Below are 22,832 nucleotides of genomic sequence, written 5' to 3' on the forward strand. Positions count from 1 at the left end.
CTGGCAGTTCTGGTTAACAGTTCTGGTTAATCTTTCACAATCCCATTGTTTCTCTCTATCTCTAGTTCAGATTGCTTGGCCATGCTATGCTGTAATCATTAAACTGCCCAACTGTCCTTTAGGTGTTTGTTCCTCTCAGAAGGAAGGAAGGAGGTAGAAAGGAAGGAAAGAAGGAACAAAGAAAAGGAGGGAGGGAAGGAAGGAAAGAAGGAGGGAAGGAAGGAAGGAAAAAGGGAAGGCATCCTTGTCTTCGCCCAGAGCAGCAGGGATTCCAGAGGGGAGTCTTCTGGGACTTCTCAGACCTCGGCACAGGTGGAAGTGACGGTCATTCAGTCCTGCAAGGGGGGGGGGAGATGCCTTTTATTCGTGAGTCTAAAGCCATCCCGCAGAGAGAGGGGGGGGAGATGGAGGGAACCCAGACTCACGGCATTCATCCGGTGCAGAGCTTGGACTTCATGCTGTGCACCAGGTCCAGCTTCAGGAGCAGGACTGCCAAGATATCAGTTACTTCCCTGCAGAAAAGAGAGAGGGGACAGAAAAGAGGGTTGGTTTGTATCTCTGGGTCTAGCCCCACTGGCCACTCCTGCCCCAGCCCTGCCTTGCAACCAACTTACCTTGGGACAATGTATTTTTTGACCTTCCTGCTGGTCCCCTGCTCCTTGGGGTGGAACTGGCTGACCAAGACGTTGGCCTGGGTCACAAGGTGGAACTGCAGCCAGTCCTTCAGGTCCTGGATGTTACTGTAGTCCTTTACAATGGCCTTTATCCCTCTGAGCACCTTCACCTGAGGAGAGAAGCAGGTTTTCTGGTAAACAACCCGGAAAAAGGGAGGGTCACCCACAGATGGGAAACTACCTTGGGTTTCCTACCTTGCAGATGGGCCATGCGAGGGTCAGACCCTTACCTTGACCAAAGGCAGTTCCTCGCTGTCCTGCATCTCATTTTCATTCAGCTTGACAATGAACTCATCCATGCAGGTGTCAAGGTTGCACATGGGTGAAGCCAAGACAGCATACATGAGATCATCACAGGCCCTAGAGAAAGGGAAGGAGAGCCAATGGCATCCCTGCCGGACCCCCAGCCCCCGGGAGGGAAAATAGGGCATATCCAAAGAAGAGGAATCCGCCTACGTTTTTTCCAATTTCAGGAAATGCTCCAGTATCAGGTCCAAGTACTTGGCTGCAATGCCTCTGTCAGCAGCCTCTTCTTTTCTTTGAAGTAAGTGGGGAACATGTCGCACATCATATGTAACTCCTCCTCTGTCTGTCAGGAGGGAAAAAGACAGCAGGGAAAATGAGGCCGTATGTGACAAGCCTTGGGAATGTGTCCTTCCTTCCTGCTCTTTAAGGCCTGCTTTTTAATGTGGATTTTGGGTTGAATAAGTTTAAAAAGGAAAAAAAAACTATTGTCTCTTGAAGGTTTTAATGCTAATTTCGGTTTTCACCCTTATCTTTGGTATCAGAAAGACAAGGTGCATAAAGAATTCCCAGATCATTATATTAGCAAGCCACTGCAGCGGCATTTTTAAGGAGAGGAGCCTAACTTCTAAAACATGGGTGACTTATAATCAGTATCTCTGTTTATTTCATTTTTGTCTTTCTGTCTTCTCCTCCCTTCCTCCCCCCTTTACACCAAATGCTTTCTATGTTCTCTTCTTTCAATTTATGCCTTTTTCCATTCCTACTTTAACTCAAGCATAGAACATTATTTTTGAACAGTAACTTTTAATTTTAGGCTTTTTGTTTATACACACACACACACAAACACACATATATAAAATAATAGACAAAGTGATGTTATTAGTAACGTGGTAGAGGAATGTATAGAAAAGAGAAAAGGGAAAGAAACAAAAGAAGAAGAAAACAGAAGACAAACTAGACAGGGAAAATACACAGCAACGAACTGGAAAAAAGAAAGAAAGAAGACAGAAAAGAGTAAGGAGAACACAGAGGAAGAAGAAATCCAAGACAGGACAAGGCATTGTATTAGAGAGGTGTCGTGACATTCGGATGTATGAGATTGTAAACACAAGGAGAACGAAGGGGGGTGCAGACAATGAAATAAGCAAATATTTCTTTAAAAGTCTCTTTTCTTTCTTACCACGGAACAGTTAGGATTATTCGCATTAAACTCCTGATCAATGCACTTCTCATCAGAGGTTCTCCCCTGAGGTTCTGGGACCCTGAAACGGAGCAGGAAAAGGCCATGAAACAAAACAGAACGGTGCTGCGCAAAGGCCACTTGCTGGGGCATTGTCATGCGCCGGTCATTTGGCCGTTTGGAAAGATAAACTTACCTGTCTGCCCTGGGTCCAGGATCAGCCTCTGCGGGACAGTAACCGGCCTCTGAATCCTATAAACAAACAGATGGGAAAGAGAAGTGAGAGGGAGAACATGGGGTTCAAGGGGATGTTCTTGGGGTTGCCCTTTTGTTATCCATGAGTTGAAAGAGTTCTTCAGAGTTCTTTAGGGTGGAAAAATAAAACACACAGATATAGGATGAGGTTCACCTGGCTCAATGAGAGACATATGTGTGAAAGGGATCTAGTAGCCCAAGTAGATCACAACTTGAACATGAGTCTACAGTGTGATGCGGCAGCTAAAAAGGCCAATGCGATCCTAGGCTGCAACAATAGTATAGTGTCTAGATCAATGGAAGTAATAGTCCCACTCTATTCTGCTTTGGTCAGACCCCACCTGGAATATTGTGTCCAGTTCTGGGCAAAACAGTTCAAAACAGTTCAAAAAGGACATTAAGAAACTGGAGCCATGTGTCCAAAGGAGGGAGACTAAAATGGTGAAGGGTCTGGAAACCATGCCCTATGAGGAAGGACTTAGGGAGATGGGGATGTTTAGTCTGGAGAAGAGAAGGTTAAGAGGTGATATGATAGCCCTGTTTAAATATTTGAAGGGGTGTCAATTTGAGGAGAGAGCAGGCTTGTTTTCTGCTGCTCCAGAGAATAGGAATGAACCTTGATCTGAATTCTAGGTCTTGACCTTGATCTGAACCCATGGTCTGAAGCTTCCTCTGAATCCTTGGCCTGAATATTGATCTCAATCCTTGGTCTGAACATTGACCTGAATTCTTGGTTTGAGCCTTGATATGAACCCGGGATCTGAATCCTTGGTCTGAACATGGATCTGAATTCTTGGACTGAAACGATCTGACAGCTTGGAATGAAGCTCGATCTGAATCCTAGGTCTTGACCTTGATCTGAACCCATGGTCTGAAGCTTCCTCTGAATGCTTGGCATTAATATTGATTTCAATCCTTGGTCTCAACATTGACCTGAATCCTGGGTTCAAGCCTTGATCTGAATCCTTGGACTTGGACCAAGTGAATCCTTGGTCTGAACATTGATCTGAATCCTTGGTTCAAACTGGATCTGAATCTTTGGTCCAGAGTTTGATCTGAATCTTTGGTCTGAACATTGACCTGAAACCTTGGTTCGAGCCTTGATCTGAATCCTTGGTCTGAACATGGATCTGAATTCTTGGTCTGAAACTTGATCTGACAGCTTGGAATGAACCTTGATCTGAATCCTAGGTCTTGACCTTGATCTGAACCCATGGTCTGAAGCTTCCTCTGAATCCTTGGCCTGAATATTGATTTCAATCCTTGGTCTGAACATTGACCGGAATCCTTGGTTCGAGCCTTGATCTGAATCCTTGGTCTGGACCAAGTGAATCCTTGGTCTGAACGTTGATCTGAATCCTTGGTTCAAACGGGATCTGAATCTTTGGTCCAGAGTTTGATCTGAATCTTTGGTCTGGAGCTTGATCTGAATCCTATGTCCGAGCCGTGATCTGAATACTTCGCTTGGACCTTGAGCTGAATCTTTTGTCCAAGCCTTGATCTGCATCCTTGGTCTGAACCTAGATCTGAATCCTTGGTGTGAACCTGGATCTGAATTCTTGGTCTGAAACTTGATCTGACTGCTTGGAATGAACCTTGATCTGAATCCTAGGTCTTGACCTTGATTTAAACCCGTGGTGCTAGGCTTCATCTGAATCCTTGGCATTAATATAGATCTCAATTCTTGGTCAGAACATTGACCTAAATCCTTGATCTGCACCTTGATATGTTTCCTTGGTCTGGACCATCGGAATCTTTGGTACAGAGCTTGATCTGAATCCTTTGCTCCACGTCTTGATCTGAATGCTTGGTTGAAACGTGATCTGAATCCTAGGACTGAACCTGGATCTGAATTCTTGGTCTGGACCTTGATCAGAATGCTTTGTCTGAACCTTGATCTGAATCCTTGGTCTGAACCTTGATCTGTATTAGCTTTCTGAATCTTATTCTGAATGACTCCCTGGTCTGATCCTGGATCTGAATCCTTGGTCTGAATCTGGAAGTGAATTCTTGGTCTTAAACATGATCTGAAAGCTTGGACTGAAGCTTGATCTGAATCCTAGGTCTTGACCTTGATCTGAACCCATGGTCTGAAGCTTCCTCTGAATCCTTGGCCTGAATATTGATCTCAATCCTTGGTCTGAACATTAACCTGAATCCTTGGTTCGAGCCTTGATCTGAATCCTTGGTCTGGACCAAGTCAATCCTTGGTCTGAACGTTGATCTGAATCCTTGGTTCAAACGGGATCTGAATCTTTGGTCCAGAGTTTGATCTGAATCCGATGTCCGAGCCGTGATCTGAATCCGATGTCCGAGCCGTGATCTGAATCCTTCGCTTGGACCTTCAATTGAATCTTTTGTCCAAGCCTTCATCTTCATCCTTGGTCTGAACCTAGATCTGAATCCTTACCTGGATCTGAATTCTTGGTCTGAAACTTGATCTGACAGCTTGCAATGAACCTTGATCTGAATCCTAGGTCTTGACCTTGATTTAAACCCGTGGTGCTAGGCTTCATCTGAATCTTTGGCATTAATATTGATCTCAATTCTTGGTCAGAACATTGACCTAAATCCTTGATCTGCACCTTGATATGTTTCCTTGGTCTGGACCATCGGAATCTTTGGTCCAGAGCTTGATCTGAATCCTTTGCTCCACGTGTAGATCTGAATCCTTGGTTCAAACGGGATCTGAATCTTTGGTCCAGAGTTTGATCTAAATCTTTGGTCCAGAGTTTGATCTGAATCCGATGTCCGAGCCGTGATCTGAATCCTTCGCTTGGACCTTGAATTGAATCTTTTGTCCAAGCTTTCATCTACATCCTTGGTCTGAACCTAGATCTGAATCCTTGGTGTGAACCTGGATCTGAATTCTTGGTCTGAAACTTGATCTGACAGCTTGGAATGAACCTTGATCTGAATGCTAGGTCTTGACCTTGATCTGAACCCATGTGATCTGAATCCTAGGAGTGAACCTGGATCTGAATTCTTGGTCTGGACCTTGATCAGAATGCTTTGTCTGAACCTTGATCTGAATCCTTGGTCTGAACTTTGATCTGTATTAGCTTTCTGAATCCTATTCTGAATGACTCCTTGGTCTGATCCTGGATCTGAATCCTTGGTCTGAATCTCGAAGTGAACTCTTGGTCTTAAACATGATCTGAAAGCTTGGACTGAAGCTTGATCTGAATCCTAGGTCTTGACCTTGATCTGAACCCATGGTCTAAAGCTTCCTCTGAATCCTTGGCCTGAATATTGATCTCAATGCTTGGTCTGAACATTGACCTGAATCCTTGGATCGAGCCTTGATCTGAATCCTTGGTCTGGACCAAGTCAATCCTTGGTCTGAACGTTGATCTGAATCCTTGGTTCAAACGGGATCTGAATCTTTGGTCCAGAGTTTGATCTGAATCTGATGTCTGAGCCGTGATCTGAATCCTTCGCTTGGACCTTGAATTGAATCTTTTGTCCAAGCTTTCATCTGCATCCTTGATCTGAACCTAGATCTGAATCCTTGGTGTGAACCTGGATCTGAGTTCTTGGTCTTAAACTTGATCTGACAGCTTGGAATGAACCTTGATCTGAATCCTAGGTCTTGACCTTGATCTGAACCCATGGTCTGAAGCTTCCTCTGAATCCTTGGCCTGAATATTGATCTCAATCCTTGGTCTGAACATTGACCTGAATTCTTGGTTTGAGCCTTGATATGTACCCTTGGTCTGAACCTTGATCTGAATCCTTGGTCTGAACATGGATCTGAAATCTTGGTTCAAACGGGATCTGAATCTTTGGTCCAGAGTTTGATCTGAATCTTTGGTCTGAACATTGACCTGAAACCTTGGTTCGAGCCTTGATCTGAATCCTTGGTCTGGACCAAGTGAATCCTTGGTCTGAACCTTGATCTGAATCCTTAGTTCAAACAGGATCTGAATCTTTGGTCCAGAATTTGATCTGAATGTTTGGTGCGGAGCTTGATCTGAATCCTATGTCTGATCCGTGATCTGAATCCTTCGCTTGGACCTTGATCTGTATTAGCTTTCTGAATCCTATTCTGAATGACTCCTTGGTTTGATCCTGGATCTGAGTCCTTGGTCTGAATCTGGAAGTGAATTCTTGGTCTTAAACATGATCTGAAAGCTTGGACTGAAACTTGATCTCAATCCTAGGTCTTGACTTTGATCTGAATACTTGGTCCGAGGCTTCATCTGAATCCTTGGCCTGAATATTGATCTCAATCCTTTGTCTGAACATTGACCTGAATCCTGGGTTCGAGCCTTGATCTGAATCCTTGGTCTGGACCAAGTGAATCCTTGGTCTGAACGTTGATCTGAGCCTTGATCTGAATCCTTGGCCTGAATATTGATCACAATCCTTGGTCTGAACATTGAAATGAATTCTTGGTTTGAGCCTCGATATGAACCCTTGGTCTGAACATTGATCTGAATCCTTGGTCTGAACATGGATCTGAATTCTTGGTCTGAAACTTGATCTGACAGCTTGGAATGAACCTTGATCTGAATCCTAGGTCTTGACCTTGATCTGAACCCATGGTCTGAAGCTTCCTCTGAATCCTTGGCCTGAATATTGATCTGAATCCTTGGTCTGAACATTGACCTGAATCCTTGGTTCGAGCCTTGATCTGAATACTTTGTCTGGACCAAGTGAATCCTTGGTCTGAACGTTGATCTGAATCCTTGGTTCAAACGGGATCTAAATCTTTGGTCCAGAGTTTGATCTGAATCTTTGGTCCGGAGCTTGATCTGAATCCGATGTCCGAGCCGTGATCTGAATCCATCGCTTGGACCTTGAATTGAATCTTTTGTCCAAGCCTTCATCTGCATCCTTGGTCTGAACCTAGATCTGAATCCTTGGTGTGAACCTGGATCTGAATTCTTGGTCTGAAACTTGATCTGACAGCTTGGAATGAATCTTGATCTGAATCCTAGGTCTTGACCTTGATCTGAACCCATGGTCTGAAGCTTCCTCTGAATCCTTGGCCTGAATATTGATCTCAATCCTTAGTCTGAACATTGACCTGAATTCTTGGTTTGAGCCTTGATATGTACCCTTGGTGTGAACCTTGATCTGAATCCTTGGTCTGAACATGGATCTGAATTCTTGGTCTGAAACTTGATCTGACAGCTTGGAATGAACCTTGATCTGAAGCCTAGGTCTTGACCTTGATCTGAACCCATGGTCTGAAGCTTCCTCTGAATCCTTGGCCTGACTATTGATTTCAATCCTTGGTCTGAACATTGACCGGAATCCTTGGTTCGAGCCTTGATCTGAATCCTTGGTCTGGACCAAGTGAATCCTTGGTCTCAACGATGATCTGAATCCTTGGTTCAAACGGGATCTGAATCTTTGGTCCAGAGTTTGATCTGAATCTTTGGTCCGGAGCTTGATCTGAATCCTATGTCCGAGCCATGATCTGAATACTTCGCTTGGACCTTGAGCTGAATCTTTTGTCCAAGCCTTGATCTGCATCCTTGGTCTGAACCTAGATCTGAATCCTTGGTGTGAACCTGGATCTGAATTCTTGGTCTTAAACTTGATCTGACTGCTTGGAATGAACCTTGATCTGAATCCTAGGTCTTGACCTTGATTTAAACCCGTGGTGCTAGGCTTCATCTGAATCCTTGGCATTAATATTGATCTCAATTCTTGGTCAGAACATTGACCTAAATCCTTGATCTGCACCTTGATATGTTTCCTTGGTCTGGACCATCGGAATCTTTGGTCCAGAGCTTGATCTGAATCCTTTGCTCCACGTGTAGATCTGAATGCTTGGTTGAAACGTGATCTGAATCCTAGGACTGAACCTGGATCTGAATTCTTGGTCTGGACCTTATCAGAATGCTTTGTCTGAACCTTGATCTGAATCCTTGGTCTGAACCTTGATCTGTATTAGCTTTCTGAATCCTATTCTGAATGACTCCTTGGTCTGATCCTGGATCTGAATCCTTGGTCTGAATCTGGAAGTGAATTCTTGGTCTTAAACATGATCTGAAAGCTTGGACTGAAGCTTGATCTGAATCCTAGGTCTTGACCTTGATCTGAACCCATGGTCTGAAGCTTCCTCTGAATCCTTGGCCTGAATATTGATCTCAATCCTAGGTCTGAACATTAACCTGAATCCTTGGTTCGAGCCTTGATCTGAATCCTTGGTCTGGACCAAGTGAATCCTTGGTCTGAACGTTGATCTGAATCCTTGGTTCAAACGGGATCTGAATCTTTGGTCCAGAGTTTGATCTGAATCCGATGTCCGAGCCGTGATCTGAATCCGATGTCCGAGCCGTGATCTGAATCCTTCGCTTGGACCTTCAATTGAATCTTTTGTCCAAGCCTTCATCTTCATCCTTGGTCTGAACCTAGATCTGAATCCTTACCTGGATCTGAATTCTTGGTCTGAAACTTGATCTGACAGCTTGCAATGAACCTTGATCTGAATCCTAGGTCTTGACCTTGATTTAAACCCGTGGTGCTAGGCTTCATCTGAATCCTTGGCATTAATATTGATCTCAATTCTTGGTCAGAACATTGACCTAAATCCTTGATCTGCACCTTGATATGTTTCCTTGGTCTGGACCATCGGAATCTTTGGTCCAGAGCTTGATCTGAATCCTTTGCTCCACGTGTAGATCTGAATCCTTGGTTCAAACGGGATCTGAATCTTTGGTCCAGAGTTTGATCTAAATCTTTGGTGCAGAGTTTGATCTGAATCCGATGTCCGAGCTGTGATCTGAATCCTTCGCTTGGACCTTGAATTGAATCTTTTGTCCAAGCTTTCATCTACATCCTTGGTCTGAACCTAGATCTGAATCCTTGGTGTGAACCTGGATCTGAATTCTTGGTCTGAAACTTGATCTGACAGCTTGGAATGAACCTTGATCTGAATGCTAGGTCTTGACCTTGATCTGAACCCATGTGACCTGAATCCTAGGAGTGAACCTGGATCTGAATTCTTGGTCTGGACCTTGATCAGAATGCTTTGTCTGAACCTTGATCTGAATCCTTGGTCTGAACTTTGATCTGTATTAGCTTTCTGAATCCTATTCTGAATGACTCCTTGGTCTGATCCTGGATCTGAATCCTTGGTCTGAATCTCGAAGTGAATTCTTGGTCTTAAACGTGATCTGAAAGCTTGGACTGAAGCTTGATCTGAAATCTAGGTCTTGACCTTGATCTGAACCCATGGTCTAAAGCTTCCTCTGAATCCTTGGCCTGAATATTGATCTCAATGCTTGGTCTGAACATTGACCTGAATCCTTGGATCGAGCCTTGATCTGAATCCTTGGTCTGGACCAAGTCAATCCTTGGTCTGAACGTTGATCTGAATCCTTGGTTCAAACGGGATCTGAATCTTTGGTCCAGAGTTTGATCTGAATCCGATGTCCGAGCCGTGATCTGAATCCTTCGCTTGGACCTTGAATTGAATCTTTTGTCCAAGCTTTCATCTGCATCCTTGGTCTGAACCTAGATCTGAATCCTTGGTGTGAACCTGGATCTGAATTCTTGGTCTGAAACTTGATCTGACAGCTTGGAATGAACCTTGATCTGAATCCTAGGTCTTGACCTTGATCTGAACCCATGGTCTGAAGCTTCCTCTGAATCCTTGGCCTGAATATTGATCTCAATCCTTGGTCTGAACATTGACCTGAATCCTTGGTTCGAGCCTTGATCTGAATCCTTGGTCTGGACCAAGTGAATCCTTGGTCTGAACGTTGATCTGACAGCTTGAAATGAACCTTGATCTGAATCCTAGGTCTTGACCTTTATTTAAACCCGTGGTGCTTGGCTTCATCTGAATCCTTGGCATTAATATTGATCTCAATTCTTGGTCAGAACATTGACCTAAATCCTTGATCTGCACCTTGATATGTTTCCTTGGTCTGGACCATCGGAATCTTTGGTCCAGAGCTTGATCTGAATCCTTTGCTCCAAGTCTTGATCTGAATGCTTGGTTGAAACGTGATCTGAATCCTTGGACTGAACCTGGATCTGAATTCTTGGTCTGGACCTTGATCAGAATGTTTGTCTGAACCTTGATCTGAATCATTGGTCTGAACCTTGATCTGTATTAGCTTTCTGAATCCTATTCTGAACGACTCCTTGGTCTGATCCTGGATCTGAATCCTTGGTCTGAATCTCAAAGTGAATTCTTGGTCTTAAACATGATCTGAAAGCTTGGACTGAACATTGATCTGAATCCTAGGTCTTGACCTTGATCTGATCCCATGGTCTGAAGCTTCCTCTGAATCCTTGGCCTGAATATTGATCTCAATCCTTGGTCTGAACATTGAACGGAATCCTTAGTTCGAGCCTTGATCTGAATCCTTGGTCTGGACCAAGTCAATCCTTGGTCTGAACGTTGATCTCAATCCTTGGTTCAAACGGGATCTGAATCTTTGGTCCAGAGTTTGATCTAAATCTTTGGTCCAGAGTTTGATCTGAATCCGATGTCCGAGCCGTGATCTGAATCCTTTGCTTGGACCTTGAATTGAATCTTTTGTCAAAGCTTTCATCTACATCCTTGGTCTGAACCTAGATCTGAATCCTTGGTGTGAACCTGGATCTGAATTCTTGGTCTGAAACTTGATCTGACAGCTTGGAATGAATCTTGATCTGAATCCTAGGTCTTGACCTTGATCTGAACCCATGGTCTGAAGCTTCCTCTGAATCCTTGGCCTGAATATTGATCTCAATCCTTAGTCTGAACATTGACCTGAATTCTTGGTTTGAGCCTTGATATGTACCCTTGGTGTGAACCTTGATCTGAATCCTAGGACTGAACCTGGATCTGAATTCTTGGTCTGGACCTTATCAGAATGCTTTGTCTGAACCTTGATCTGAATCCTTGGTCTGAACCTTGATCTGTATTAGCTTTCTGAATCCTATTCTGAATGACTCCTTGGTCTGATCCTGGATCTGAATCCTTGGTCTGAATCTCGAAGTGAATTCTTGGTCTTAAACATGATCTGAAAGCTTGGACTGAAGCTTGATCTGAAATCTAGGTCTTGACCTTGATCTGAACCCATGGTCTAAAGCTTCCTCTGAATCCTTGGCCTGAATATTGATCTCAATGCTTGGTCTGAACATTGACCTGAATCCTTGGATCGAGCCTTGATCTGAATCCTTGGTCTGGACCAAGTCAATCCTTGGTCTGAACGTTGATCTGAATCCTTGGTTCAAACGGGATCTGAATCTTTGGTCCAGAGTTTGATCTGAATCCGATGTCCGAGCCGTGATCTGAATCCTTCGCTTGGACCTTGAATTGAATCTTTTGTCCAAGCTTTCATCTGCATCCTTGGTCTGAACCTAGATCTGAATCCTTGGTGTGAACCTGGATATGAATTCTTGGTCTGAAACTTGATCTGACAGCTTGGAATGAACCTTGATCTGAATCCTAGGTCTTGACCTTGATCTGAACCCATGGTCTGAAGCTTCCTCTGAATCCTTGGCCTGAATATTGATCTCAATCCTTGGTCTGAACATTGACCTGAATCCTTGGTTCGAGCCTTGATCTGAATCCTTGGTCTGGACCAAGTGAATCCTTGGTCTGAACGTTGATCTGACAGCTTGAAATGAACCTTGATCTGAATCCTAGGTCTTGACCTTTATTTAAACCCGTGGTGCTTGGCTTCATCTGAATCCTTGGCATTAATATTGATCTCAATTCTTGGTCAGAACATTGACCTAAATCCTTGATCTGCACCTTGATATGTTTCCTTGGTCTGGACCATCGGAATCTTTGGTCCAGAGCTTGATCTGAATCCTTTGCTCCAAGTCTTGATCTGAATGCTTGGTTGAAACGTGATCTGAATCCTTCGACTGAACCTGGATCTGAATTCTTGGTCTGGACCTTGATCAGAATGCTTGTCTGAACCTTGATCTGAATCATTGGTCTGAACCTTGATCTGTATTAGCTTTCTGAATCCTATTCTGAAAGACTCCTTGGTCTGATCCTGGATCTGAATCCTTGGTCTGAATCTCAAAGTGAATTCTTGGTCTTAAACATGATCTGAAAGCTTGGACTGAACATTGATCTGAATCCTAGGTCTTGACCTTGATCTGATCCCATGGTCTGAAGCTTCCTCTGAATCCTTGGCCTGAATATTGATCTCAATCCTTGGTCTGAACATTGAACGGAATCCTTGGTTCGAGCCTTGATCTGAATCCTTGGTCTGGATCAAGTCAATCCTTGGTCTGAACGTTGATCTGAATCCTTGGTTCAAACGGGATCTGAATCTTTGGTCCAGAGTTTGATCTAAATCTTTGGTCCAGAGTTTGATCTGAATCCGATGTCCGAGCCGTGATCTGAATCCTTCGCTTGGACCTTGAATTGAATCTTTTGTCAAAGCTTTCATCTACATCCTTGGTCTGAACCTAGATCTGAATCCTTGGTCTGAACATGGATCTCAATTCTTGGTCTGAAACTTGATCTGACAGCTTGGAATGAACCTTGATCTGAATCCTAGGTCTTGACCTTGATCTGAACCCATGGTCTGAAGCTTCCTCTGAATCCTTGGCCTGAATATTGATTTCAATCCTTGGTCTGAACATTGACCTGAATCGTTGGTTCGAGCTTTGATCTGAATCCTTGGTCTGGACCAAGTCAGTCCTTGGTCTGAACGTTGATCTGAATCCTTGGTTCAAACGGGATCTGAATCTTTGGTCCAGAGTTTGATCTGAATCCGATGTCCGAGCCGTGATCTGAATCCTTCGCTTGGACCTTGAATTGAATCTTTTGTCCAAGCTTTCATCTGCATCCTTGGTCTGAACCTAGATCTGAATCCTTGGTGTGAACCTGGATCTGAATTCTTGGTCTGAAACTTGATCTGACAGCTTGGAATGAACCTTGATCTGAATCCTAGGTCTTGACCTTGATCTCAACCCATGGTCTGAAGCTTCCTCTGAATCCTTGGCCTGAATATTGATCTCAATCCTTGGTCTGAACATTGACCTGAATTCTTGGTTTGAGCCTTGATATGTACCCTTGGTCTGAACCTTGATCTGAATCCTTGGTCTGAACATGGATCTGAATTCTTGGTCTGAAACTTGATCTGACAGCTTGGAATGAACCGTGATCTGAATTCTAGGTCTTGACCTTGATCTGAACCCATGGTCTGAAGCTTCCTCTGAATCCTTGGCCTGAATATTGATTTCAATCCTTGGTCTGAACATTGACCTGAATCCTTGGTTCGAGCCTTGATCTGAATCCTTGGTCTGGACCAAGTCAATCCTTGGTCTGAACGTTGATCTGAATCCTTGGTTCAAACGGGATCTGAATCTTTGGTCCAGAGTTTGATCTGAATCCGATGTCCGAGCCGTGATCTGAATCCTTCGCTTGGACATTGAATTGAATCTTTTGTCCAAGCCTTCATCTTCATCCTTGGTCTGAACCTAGATCTGAATCCTTGGTGTGAACCTGGATCTGAGTTCTTGGTCTGAAACTTGATCTGACAGCTTGGAATGAACCTTGATCTGAATCCTAGGTCTTGACCTTTATTTAAACCCGTGGTGCTAGGCTTCATCTGCATCCTTGGCATTAATATTGATCTCAATTCTTGGTCTGAACATTGACCTGAATCCTTGGTTCGAGCCTTGATCTGAATCCTTGGTCTGGACCAAGTGAATCCTTGGTCTGAACGTTGATCTGACAGCTTGAAATGAACCTTGATCTGAATCCTAGGTCTTGACCTTTATTTAACCCGTGGTGCTTGGCTTCATCTGAATCCTTGGCATTAATATTGATCTCAATTCTTGGTCAGGACATTGACCTAAATCCTTCATCTGTACCTTGATATGTTTCCTTGGTCTGGACCATCGGAATCTTTGGTCCAGAGCTTGATCTGAGTCCTATGTCTGAGCCGTGATCTGAATCCTTCGCTTGGACCTTGAATTGAATCTTTTGTCCAAGCCTTCATCTGTATCCTTGGTCTGAACCTAGATCTAAATCCTTGGTGTGAACCTGGATCAGAATTCTTGGTCTGAAACTTGATCTGACAGCTTGGAATGAACCTTGATCTGAATCCTAGGTCTTGACCTTGATCTGAACCCATGGTCTGAAGCTTCCTCTGAATCCTTGGCCTGAATATTGATCTCAATCCTTGGTCTGAACATTGACCTGAATTCTTGGTTTGAGCCTTGATATGTACCCTTGGTCTGAACCTTGATCTGAATCCTTGGTCTGAACCTGGATCTGAATTCTTGGTCTGAAACTTGATCTGACAGCTTGGAATGAACCTTGATCTGAATCCTAGGTCTTGACCTTGATCTGAACCCATGGTCTGAAGCTTCCTCTGAATCCTTGGCCTGAATATTGATTTGAATCTTTGGTCTGAACATTGACCGGAATCCTTGGTTCGAGCCTTGATCTGAATCCTTGGTCTGGACCAAGTGAACCCTTGTTCTGAACGTTGATCTGAATCCGTGGTTCAAACGGGATCTGAATCTTTGGTCCCGAGTTTGATCTGAATCTTTGGTCCGGAGCTTGATCTGAGTCCTATGTCCGAGCCGTGATCTGAATCCTTCGCTTGGACCTTGAATTGAATCTTTTGTCCAAGCCTTCATCTGTATCCTTGGTCTGAACCTAGATCTAAATCCTTGGTGTGAACCTGGATCAGAATTCATGGTCTGAAACTTGATCTGACAGCTTGGAATGAACCTTGATCTGAATCCTAGGTCTTGACCTTGATCTGAACACATGTGAGCTGAATCCTAGGATTGAACCTGGATCTGAATTCTTGCTCTGGACCTTGATCAGAATGCTTTGTCTGAACCTTGAACTGAATCCTTTGTTTGAACTTTGATCTGTATTAGCTTTCTGAATCCTATTCTGAATGACTCCTTGGTCTGATCCTGGATCTGAATCCTTGGTCTGAGTCTCGAAGTGAATTCTTGGTCTTAAACATGATCTGAAAGCTTGGACTGAAGCTTGATCTGAATCGTAGGTCTTGACCTTGATCTGAACCCATGGTCTGAAGCTTCCTCTGAATCCTTGGCCTGAATATTGATTTGAATCTTTGGTCTGAACATTGACCGGAATCCTTGGTTCGAGCCTTGATCTGAATCCTTGGTCTGGACCAAGTGAACCCTTGGTCTGAACGTTGATCTGAATCCTTGGTTCAAACGGGATCTGAATCTTTGGTCCCGAGTTTGATCTGAATCTTTGGTCCGGAGCTTGATCTGAGTCCTATGTCCGAGCCGTGATCTGAATCCTTCGCTTGGACCTTGAATTGAATCTTTTGTCCAAGCCTTCATCTGTATCCTTGGTCTGAACCTAGATCTAAATCCTTGGTGTGAACCTGGATCAGAATTCTTGGTCTGAAACTTGATCTGACAGCTTGGAATGAACCTTGATCTGAATCCTAGGTCTTGACCTTGATCTGAACACATGTGAGCTGAATCCTAGGATTGAACCTGGATCTGAATTCTTGCTCTGGACCTTGATCAGAATGCTTTGTCTGAACCTTGAACTGAATCCTTTGTTTGAACTTTGATCTGTATTAGCTTTCTGAATCCTATTCTGAATGACTCCTTGGTCTGATCCTGGATCTGAATCCTTGGTCTGAGTCTCGAAGTGAATTCTTGGTCTTAAACATGATCTGAAAGCTTGGACTGAAGCTTGATCTGAATCATAGGTCTTGACCTTGATCTGAACCCATGGTCTGAAGCTTCCTCTGAATCCTTGGCCTGAATATTGATTTGAATCTTTGGTCTGAACATTGACCGGAATCCTTGGTTCGAGCCTTGATCTGAATCCTTGGTCTGGACCAAGTGAACCCTTGGTCTGAACGTTGATCTGAATCCTTGGTTCAAACGGGATCTGAATCTTTGGTCCCGAGTTTGATCTGAATCTTTGGTCCGGAGCTTGATCTGAGTCCTATGTCCGAGCCGTGATCTGAATCCTTCGCTTGGACCTTGAATTGAATCTTTTGTCCAAGCCTTCAGCTGAATCCTTGGCCTGAATATTGATCTCAATCCTTGGTCTGAACATTGACCTGAATCCTTGGTTCGAGCCTTGATCTGAATCCTTGGTTGGACCAAGTCAATCCTTGGTCTGAACGTTGATCTGAATCCTTGGTTCAAAAGGGATCTGAATCTTTGGTCCAGAGTTTGATCTGAATCTTTGGTCCAGAGTTTGATCTGAATCCGATGTCCGAGCCGTGATCTGAATCCGATGTCTGAGCCGTGATCTGAATCCTTCGCTTGGACCTTCAATTGAATCTTTTGTGCAAGCCTTCATCTTCTTCCTTGGTCTGAACCTTGATCTGAATCCTTGGTCTGAACTTTTATCTGTATTAGCTTTCTGAATCCTATTCTGAATGACTCCCTGGTCTGATCCTGGATCTGAATCCTTGGTCTCAATCTCGAAGTGAATTCTTGGTCTTAAAAATGATCTGAAAGCTTGGACTGAAGCTTGATCTGAATCCTAGGTCTTGACCTTGATCTGAACCCATGGTCTGAAGCTTCCTCTGAATCCTTGGCCTGAATATTGATTTCAATCCTTGGTCTGAACATTGACCCGGAATCCTTGTTTCAAGCCTTGATCTGAATCCTTGGTCTGGACCAAGTGAACCCTTGGTCTGAACGTTGATCTGAATCCTTGGTTCAAACGGGATCTGAATCTTTGGTCCAGAGTTTGATCTGAATCTTTGGTCCGGAGCTTGATCTGAGTCCTATGTCCGAGCCGTGATCTGAATCCTTCGCTTGGACCTTGAATTGAATCTTTTGTCCAAGCCTTCATCTGCATCCTTGGTCTGAACCTAGATCTAAATCCTTGGTGTGAACCTGGATCTGAATTCTTGGTCTGAAACTTGATCTGACAGCTTGGAATGAACCTTGATCTGAATCCTAGGTCTTGACCTTGATCTGAACCCATGGTCTGAAGCTTCCTCTGAATCCTTGGCCTGAATATTGATCTCAATCCTTGGTCTGAACATTGACGTGAATCCTGGGTTCGAGCCTTGATCTGAATCCTTGGTCTGGACCAAGGGAATCCTTGGTCTGAACGTTGATCTGAGCCTTGATCTGAATGCTTGGACTGAATATTGATCACAATCCTTGGTCTGAACATTGACCTGACTTCTTGGTTTGATCCTTGATATGAACCCTTGGTCTGAACATTGATCTGAATCCTTGGTCTGAACATGGATCTGAATTCTTGGTCTGAAACTTGATCTGACAGCTTGGGATGAACCTTGATCTGAATCCTAGGTCTTGACCTTGATCTGAACCCATGGTCTGAAGCTTCCTCTGAATCCTTGGCCTGAATATTGATTTGAATCCTTGTTCTGAACATTGACCGGAATCCTTGGTTCGAGCCTTGATCTGAATCCTTGGTCTGTACCAAGTGAACCCTTGGTCTGAACGTTGATCAGAATCCTTGGTTCAAACGGGATCTGAATCTTTGGTCCAGAGTTTGAACTGAATCTTTGGTCCGGAGCTTGATCTGAGTCCTATGTCTGAGCCGTGATCTGTATCCTTCGCTTGGACCTTGAATTGAATCTTTTGTCCAAGCCTTCATCTGTATCCTTGGTCTGAACCTAGATCTAAATCCTTGGTGTGAACCTGGATCTGAATTCTTGGTCTGAAACTTGATCTGACAGCTTGGAATGAACCTTGATCTGAATCCTTGGTCTTGACCTTGATCTGAACCCATGTGATCTGAATCCTAGGATTGAACCTGGATCTGAATTCTTGGTCTGGACCGTAATCAGAATGCTTTGTCTGAACCTTGATCTGAATCCTTTGTTTGAACTTTGATCTGTATTAGCTTTCTGAATCCTATTCTGAATGACTCCTTGGTCTGATCCTGGATCTGAATCCTTGGTCTGAATCTCGAAGTGAATTCTTGGTCTTAAACATGATCTGAAAGCTTGGACTGAAGCTTGATCTGAATTCTAGGTCTTGACCTTGATCTGAACCCATGGTCTGAAGCTGAATCCTTGGCCTGAATATTGATCTCAATCCTTGGTCTGAACATTGACCTGAATCCTTGGTTCGAGCCTTGATCTGAATCCTTGGTTGGACCAAGTCAATCCTTGGTCTGAACGTTGATCTGAATCCTTGGTTCAAAAGGGATCTGAATCTTTGGTCCAGAGTTTGATCTGAATCTTTGGTCCGGAGCTTGATCTCAATCCGATGTCCGAGCCGTGATCTGAATCCTTCGCTTGGACCTTGAATTGAATCTTTTTTCCAAGCCTTCATCTGCATGCTTGGTCTGAACCTAGATCTGAATCCTTGGTGTGAACCTGGATCTGAATTCTTGGTCTGAAACTTGATCTGACAGCTTGGAATGAACCTTGATCTGAATCCTAGGTCTTGACCTTGATCTGAACCCATGGTCTAAAGCTTCCTCTGAATCCTTGGCCTGAATATTGATTTCAATCCTTGGTCTGAACATTGACCCGGAATCCTTGTTTCGAGCCTTGATCTGAATCCTTGGTCTGGACCAATTGAACCCTTTGTCTGAACGTTGATCTGAATCCTTGGTTCAAACGGGATCTGAATCTTTGGTCCAGAGTTTGATCTGAATCTTTGGTCCGGAGCTTGATCTGAGTCCTATGTCCGAGCCGTGATCTGAATCCTTCGCTTGGACCTTGAATTGAATCTTTTGTCCAAGCCTTCATCTGCATCCTTGGTCTGAACCTAGATCTAAATCCTTGGTGTGAACCTGGATCTGATTTCTTGGTCTGAAACTTGATCTGACAGCTTGGAATGAACCTTGATCTGAATCCTAGGTCTTGACCTTGATCTGAACCCATGGTCTGAAGCTTCCTCTGAATCCTTGGCCTGAATATTGATTTCAATCCTTGGTCTGAACATTGACCTGAATCCTTGGTTCGAGCCTTGATCTGAATCCTTGGTCTGGACCAAGACAATCTTTGGTCTGAACGTTGATCTGAATCCTTGGTTCAAACGGGATCTGAATCTTTGGTCCAGAGTTTGATCTGAATCCGATGTCCGAGCCGTGATCTGAATCCTTCGCTTGGAGCTTCAATTGAATCTTTTGTCCAAGCCTTCATCTTCATCCTTGGTCTGAACCTTGATCTGAATCCTTGGTCTGAACTTTGATCTGTATTAGCTTTCTGAATCCTATTCTGAATGACTCCCTGGTCTGATCCTGGATCTGAATCCTTGGTCTCAATCTCGAAGTGAATTCTTGGTCTTAAACATGATCTGAAAGCTTGGACTGAAGCTTGATCTGAATCCTAGGTCTTGACCTTGATCTGAACCCATGGTCTGAAGCTTCCTCTGAATCCTTGGCCTGAATATTGATTTCAATCCTTGGTCTGAACATTGACCCGGAATCCTTGTTTCAAGCCTTGATCTGAATCCTTGGTCTGGACCAAGTGAACCCTTGGTCTGAACGTTGATCTGAATCCTTGGTTCAAACGGGATCTGAATCTTTGGTCCAGAGTTTGATCTGAATCTTTGGTCCGGAGCTTGATCTGAGTCCTATGTCCGAGCCGTGATCTGAATCCTTCGCTTGGACCTTGAATTGAATCTTTTGTCCAAGCCTTCATCTGCATCCTTGGTCTGAACCTAGATCTAAATCCTTGGTGTGAACCTGGATCTGAATTCTTGGTCTGAAACTTGATCTGACAGCTTGGAATGAACCTTGATCTGAATCCTAGGTCTTGACCTTGATCTGAACCCATGGTCTGAAGCTTCCTCTGAATCCTTGGCCTGAATATTGATCTCAATCCTTGGTCTGAACATTGACGTGAATCCTGGGTTCGAGCCTTGATCTGAATCCTTGGTTCAAACGGGATCTGAATCTTTGGTCCCGAGTTTGATCTGAATCTTTGGTCCGGAGCTTGATCTGAGTCCTATGTCCGAGCCGTGATCTGAATCCTTCGCTTGGACCTTGAATTGAATCTTTTGTCCAAGCCTTCATCTGCATCCTTGGTCTGAACCTAGATCTAAATCCTTGGTGTGAACCTGGATCTGAATTCTTGGTCTGAAACTTGATCTGACAGCTTGGAATGAACCTTGATCTGAATCCTAGGTCTTGACCTTGATCTGAACCCATGGTCTGAAGCTTCCTCTGAATCCTTGGCCTGAATATTGATCTGAATCCTTGGTCTGAACATTGACGTGAATCCTGGGTTCGAGCCTTGATCTGAATCCTTGGTCTGGACCAAGGGAATCCTTGGTCTGAACGTTGATCTGAGCCTTGATCTGAATCCTTGGACTGAATATCACAATCCTTGGTCTGAACATTGACCTGACTTCTTGGTTTGATCCTTGATATTAAACCTTGGTCTGAACCTTGATCTGAATCCTTGGTCTGAACATGGATCTGAATTCTTGGTCTGAAACTTGATCTGACACCTTGGGATGAACCTTGATCTGAATCCTAGGTCTTGACTTTGATCTGAACCCATGGTCTGAAGCTTCCTCTGAATCCTTGGCCTGAATATTGCTTTGAATCCTTGGTCTGAACATTGACCGGAATCCTTGGTTCGAGCCTTGATCTGAATCCTTGGTCTGGACCAAGTGAACCCTTGGTCTGAACGTTGATCAGAATCCTTGGTTCAAACGGGATCTGAATCTTTGGTCCCGAGTTTGATCTGAATCTTTGGTCCGGAGCTTGATCTGAGTCCTATGTCCGAGCCGTGATCTGAATCCTTCGCTTGGACCTTGAATTGAATCTTTTGTCCAAGCCTTCATCTGTATCCTTGGTCTGAACCTAGATCTAAATACTTGGTGTGAACCTGGATCTGAATTCTTGGTCTGAAACTTGATCTGACAGCTTGGAATGAACCTTGATGTGAATCCTAGGTCTTGACCTTGATCTGAACCCATGTGATCTGAATCCTAGGATTGAACCTGGATCTGAATTCTTGGTCTGGACCTTGATCAGAATGCTTTGTCTGAACCTTGAACTGAATCCTTTGTTTGAACTTTGATCTGTATTAGCTTTCTGAATCCTATTCTGAATGACTCCTTGGTCTGATCCTGGATCTGAATCCTTGGTCTGAATCTCGAAGTGAATTCTTGGTCTTAAACATGATCTGAAAGCTTGGACTGAAGCTTGATCTGAATCCTAGGTCTTGACCTTGATCTGAACCCATGGTCTGAAGCTGAATCCTTGGCCTGAATATTGATCTCAATCCTTGGTCTGAACATTGACCTGAATCCTTGGTTCGAGCCTTGATCTGAATCCTTGGTTGGACCAAGTCAATCCTTGGTCTGAACGTTGATCTGAATCCTTGGTTCAAAAGGGATCTGAATCTTTGGTCCAGAGTTTCATCTGAATCTTTGGTCCGGAGTTTGATCTGAATCCGATGTCCGAGCCGTGATCTGAATCCTTCGCTTGGACCTTGAATTGAATATTTTTTCCAAGCCTTCATCTGCATGCTTGGTCTGAACCTAGATCTGAATCCTTGGTGTGAACCTGGATCTGAATTCTTGGTCTGAAACTTGATCTGACAGCTTGGAATGAACCTTGATCTGAATGCTAGGTCTTGACCTTGATCTGAACCCATGGTCTGAAGCTTCCTCTGAATCCTTGGCCTGAATATTGATTTCAATCCTTGGTCTGAACATTGACCCGGAATCCTTGTTTCGAGCCTTGATCTGAATCCTTGGTCTGGACCAATTGAACCCTTGGTCTGAACGTTGATCTGAATCCTTGGTTCAAACGGGATCTGAATCTTTGGTCCAGAGTTTGATCTGAATCTTTGGTCCGGAGCTTGATCTGAGTCCTATGTCTGAGCCGTGATCTGAATCCTTCGCTTGGACCTTGAATTGAATCTTTTGTCCAAGCCTTCATCTGCATCCTTGGTCTGAACCTAGATCTAAATCCTTGGTGTGAACCTGGATCTGATTTCTTGGTCTGAAACTTGATCTGACAGCTTGGAATGAACCTTGATCTGAATCCTAGGTCTTGACCTTGATCTGAACCCATGGTCTGAAGCTTCCTCTGAATCCTTGGCCTGAATATTGATTTCAATCCTTGGTCTGAACATTGACCTGAATCCTTGGTTCGAGCCTTGATCTGAATCCTTGGTCTGGACCAAGACAATCCTTGGTCTGAACGTTGATCTGAATCCTTGGTTCAAACGGGATCTGAATTTTTGGTCCAGAGTTTGATCTGAATCCGATGTCCGAGCCGTGATCTGAATCCGATGTCCGAGCCGTGATCTGAATCCTTCGCTTGGACCTTCAATTGAATCTTTTGTCCAAGCTTTCATCTTCATCCTTGGTCTGAACCTTGATCTGAATCCTTGGTCTGAACTTTGATCTGTATTAGCTTTCTGAATCCTATTCTGAATGACTCCCTGGTCTGATCCTGGATCTGAATCCTTGGTCTCAATCTCGAAGTGAATTCTTGGTCTTAAACATGATCTGAAAGCTTGGACTGAAGCTTGATCTGAATCCTAGGTCTTGACCTTGATCTGAACCCATGGTCTGAAGCTTCCTCTGAATCCTTGGCCTGAATATTGATTTCAATCCTTGGTCTGAAC

Source organism: Sceloporus occidentalis, unplaced genomic scaffold (assembly GCF_023333645.1).
Source record: "Sceloporus occidentalis isolate IW3139 unplaced genomic scaffold, rSceOcc1.0.p SCAF_9, whole genome shotgun sequence".
NCBI classification, from domain to species: domain Eukaryota; kingdom Metazoa; phylum Chordata; class Lepidosauria; order Squamata; family Phrynosomatidae; genus Sceloporus; species Sceloporus occidentalis.